This window comes from Entelurus aequoreus, linkage group LG04 (genome assembly GCF_033978785.1).
Source record: "Entelurus aequoreus isolate RoL-2023_Sb linkage group LG04, RoL_Eaeq_v1.1, whole genome shotgun sequence".
Taxonomy (NCBI): Eukaryota; Metazoa; Chordata; class Actinopteri; order Syngnathiformes; family Syngnathidae; genus Entelurus; species Entelurus aequoreus.
Window position 1 is genome coordinate 5,996,909 of NC_084734.1, and position 5,000 is coordinate 6,001,908.

Genomic DNA, 5,000 nt, shown 5'->3' on the forward strand with positions numbered 1-5,000 from the left:
ATATATATATATATATATATATATATATATATATATATATATATATATTATATATTATAAATAGTGTATATACACTATATATAGTGTATATACACTATATATAGTATAGTGTATATACACTATATATATATAGTGTATATACACTATATATAGTGTATATACACTATATATATATATATATATATATATATAGTATATATATAGTATATATATATATATATAGTGTATATACACTATTTATAGTGTACATACACTATATGTAGTGTATATGCACTATATGTAGTGTATATACAGTATATATAGGTGTATATACACTGATATATATATATATATACATATATATAGTGTATATACACTATATATATATTGTATATACACTACATATAGTGTATATACACTATATATATATATATATATATATATATATATATATATATATATATATATATTATATATATATATATATATATATATATATATATATGTAGTGTATATACACTATATTTATACTGTATATATAGTATATATATAGTGTATATACACTAGATGTAGTGTATATACACTATATATGTGCATATACACTATATATATATATATATATATATATATATATATATATATATATATATATATATATATATATATATATACTGTATATAGTGTATATACACTATATATAGTGTATATACACTGATATGTAGTGTATATGCACTATATATATATATAGTGTATATACACCATATATATAGTGTATATACACTATATATATAGTGTACATACATATATATATATATATATATATATATATATATATATATATATATATATATATATATATATATATATATATATATATATATATATATATATATAGTTTATATACACTATATATATACTTTAATCCAGCAGTGATTCAAGGGCGACCTCTGGTGGACATATTCGGTATTACATGCATTATAATACAAGCAATACATTGTTTTTAATGGCCAATATAGTTTTGAACTAAACACAACATGTAAAAATATAGTTTGAACTAAACACAACATGTAAAATATAGTTTGTCTACATCAGGGGTCGACAACCCACGGCTCCTTCACCACCTTGATGCGGCTCAGCTACATACATGCCGACCCCCCCCATTTTTCCCTGGAGATTTATGGATGTCAGTGTCTCTCGTAGAATAGTCCCTGGAAAAAGTATTTCTATTTACACTCTAATTACTAATTAAAGGACGTGCCCTAATACCACTGCAGTAACTGTCCTCTACAGCACTTACATACAGCATGCCAGTCCAGCACACATTACATATTGTTATTACTTGCACACACAGGAGACAGCAAAGCATACTTACTCATCAGCCACACAGCTTACACTGACGGTAGCCGTATCAAACAACTTTAATATTGTTACGTTACAAATATGCGCCACACTGTGAACCCACACCAAAAAAGAATGAAAAACACATTTCTGGAGAACATCCCACCGTAACACAACATAAACACAACAGAACCATTACCCAGAATCCCATGCCGCCCAAACTCTTCCGGTCTACATTATACACCCCGGCTACCACCAAATCCCCCCACACATCACCCCCCCTCCCCCCTCTCCGTGCGTTGGTTGAGCGGAAGATATATACACCGTCAGTGTAAGATGTGTGGCTGCTGAGCTAGTAGCCTTGCTGTCATTTACGTGAGAAAGCTGAAACTGCATTGTACGTTGTGGTCGATCAGGTGCACTGTTAGGTCAGACTGCAGAGGGCGCCAAATACAGAGTCATCACGCTCTGATATTCAGGTGTCTCTCGGGTGAAATGAAAGGGTTGGTATTTATGACGCTATCAAGCCGCCATTCAAAACTCGCGGACTGCACTAACATCAAACTTCCACAGTAAAGTGCGATAGTGTGTGTTAGAGACCCCTGGTTAACATAGCACAAAGCATTTAAGCTTTGTATGCGGTGTTATGTAGTAGGTATGTGGGCTTGTATTAAGCCTCAGGGAGTTGAACGCCCCTGCCTTACATAGTTCCGGGTCACCCTTGGGCAAGGTGTAGCACCCGAATGCCCCCCCATCAGGGTTACGATACCCCCCATGAACTACACTAAAGAGGATGCGTTACCCGGCCCGGAGGAAGCCCGGGGCCCTCCTCCGGAGCTAGGCCCGGAGGTAGGGCTCGTCAGCGAGCGCCTGGTGGCCGGGCTTGCCACGGAGCCCGGCCGGGCACAGCCCGAAGAAGCTACGTGGACACACCATCTTCTCTGCCACGTGGGCCCACCACCCGCGGTCGGAACCAGTGGGGTCGGGTGCGCTGCCAAGTGGATGGCGGTGAAAGTGGAGGCTCCGGACGGACCAATTCGGGGCAGCAGAGGCTGACTTTCGGGACGTGGAACGTCTCTACGCTGGTGGGAAGGAGCCTGAGCTGGTGCGAGAGGTGGAGCGCTACCGGTTGGATCTGGTGGGGCTTACCTCTACGCATAGCAAGGGCTCTGAAACCACACTCCTGGACAAGGGATGGACCTTGTTCACTTCTGGAGTTGCTCAGGGTGTGAGGGCACAGGCAGGTGTGGGGATACTCACGAGTCCCCGGCTGAGTGCCTGTACGTTGGAGTTCACCCCAGTGGACAAGAGGGTCGCCTCCCTTCGCCTTAGGGTTGGAGGGGGGAAAACTCTGACTGTTGTTTGTGCATACGCACCAAACAGGAGTTTCAGAGTATTCAGCCTTCTTGGATACCTTGCATGGGGTCCTGTATGGGGCGCCGGCAGGGGATTCCATAGTCTTGCTGGGGGACTTCAACGCGCACTGTGGGCAATGACAGTGATACTTGGACTGGCGTGATTGGAGGAACGGTCTCCCTGATCTGAACCTGAGTGGTGGATTGTTACTGGACTCTGTGCTAGTCACGGACTTGCGATAACAAACACCATGTTCAAGCATAAGGATGCTCATAGGTGTACCTGGTACCAGAGCACCCTAGGCCAAAGATCATATGATCGATTTTGTAATCGTATCATCTGATCTGAGGCCGTATGTTTGGGACACTCGGGTGAAGAGAGGGGCTGAACTGTCAACTGATCACCATCTGGTGGTGAGTTGGGTTAGATGGCGGGGGAACCTCTGGACAGACCTGGCAACCCAAGCGTGTAGTGCGGGTGAACTGGGAACGTTTGGAGAGTCCTCTGTCCGGAAGGACTTCAACTCCCACCTCCGGCGGGACTTCTCTGCCATCCCTGTGGAGGTTGGGGACATTGAACAGGAATGGGCAATGTTCAAAGCCTCTATTGCTAAAGCTGCAGATGCGAGCTGTGGCCAGAAGGTCTTAGGTGCCTCAAGGGGCGGTAACCCTCGAACACCCTGGTGGACAGTGGTGGTCAGGGAAGCCGTCCGACTGAAGAAGGAGTCCTACCGGGGTATGTTATCCCAGGGGACTCCGGAGGCAGTTGCAAGGTACCGACGGGCCCGAAGGGCAGCGGCCGTGGCTGTGGACGAGGCTAAGCAGAGGGTGTGGGAGCAGTTCGGGGAATCCATGGAGAAGGACTATCGGGCGGCACCAAAGCTGTTCTGGAAGACCATACGGCACCTCAGGAGGGGGAAGCAGGGAACCATCCAAGCTGTGTACGGCAAGGATGGGACTTGCTGACTTCAAGTGAGGAAGTCGTGGGGCGTTGGAAAGAGCACTTTGAGGAACTCCTGAACCCAACTACATCAGACACACCCTCCCTGATAGGAGCAGGGCCTGAGGATGATGGGGAATCGACGTCGATCTCTCGGAGTGAAGTCCTGAGGTAGTTAGACAACTCCACAGTGGCAAAGCTCCGGGGGTTGACGAGATCCGTCCAGAAAATGCTGAAGGCTCTGGGTGTTGATGGGCTGTCTTGGTTGATACGCCTTTTCAACATTGCGTGGAAGTCTGGGACAGTGCGAGGGAGTGGCAGACTGGGGTGGTGGTTCCCCTTTTCAAAAAGGGGGACCAGAGGGTGTGTGCTAATACAGGGGTATCACACTACTCAGCCTCCCTGGGAAGTTTACGCCAAGGTACTGGAAAGGAGGGTCCGGCCGATAGTCGAACCTCAGATTCAAGAGAGCAATGTGGATTCCGTCCTGGTCGTGGAACAACTGACCAACTCTTTACGCTTGCGGGAATCCTGGAGAGGGCCTGGGAGTATGCCTATCCAGTCTACATGTGTTTTGTGGATTTGGAGAAGGCGTATGACCGCGTCCCTCGGGAGATCTTGTGGGAGGTGCTGAGGAGTACGGAGTGAGGGGAACCCTGCTGAGGGCCATCCAATCTCTGTACAACCAAAGCGAGAGTTGTGTCCGGGTGCTTGGATGTAAGTCGGATCCGTTTCAGTGGGGGTTGGGTCTCCGCCAGGGCTGCGCTCTGTCACCTATCCTGTTTGTGATTTTCATGGACAGGATTTCTAGGCGGAGTCGTGGCCATGGCGGAGAGGGTATACGTCTCGGGGGGCTAAAGGTTGCATCACTGCTGTTTGCAGATGATGTGGTCCTGATGACACCTTTCGGTTCGTGACCTTCAGCTCTCACTGGATCGGTCGCAGCCGAGTGTTCAGCGGCTGGAATGAGGATCAGCATCTCCAAATCTGAGGCCATGGTTCTCAGCAGGAAACCGATGGTTTGTACAGTCGGGTAGGGGACAGGACTCTGTCCCAGGTGGAGGAGTTTAAGTATCTCGGGGTCTTGTTCACGAGTGAGGAAAGATGGAGAAGGAAATCAGCCGGAGAATCGGAGCAGCTGGGGCAGTATTGCAGTCTCTCTGCCGCACTGTTGTGACGAAACGGGAGCTGAGCCAGAAGGCAAAGCTCTCGGTCTACCGAGCTATCTACATCCTACTCTCACCTATGGTCATGAAGTGTGGGTAATGACCGAAAGAATAAGATCGCGGATACAAGCGGCCGAAATGAGTTTCCTCAGAAGGGTGGCTGGCATCTCCCTTAGAGATAGGGTGAGAAGTGCAGTCACCCGAGAGAGACTCGGAGTAGAG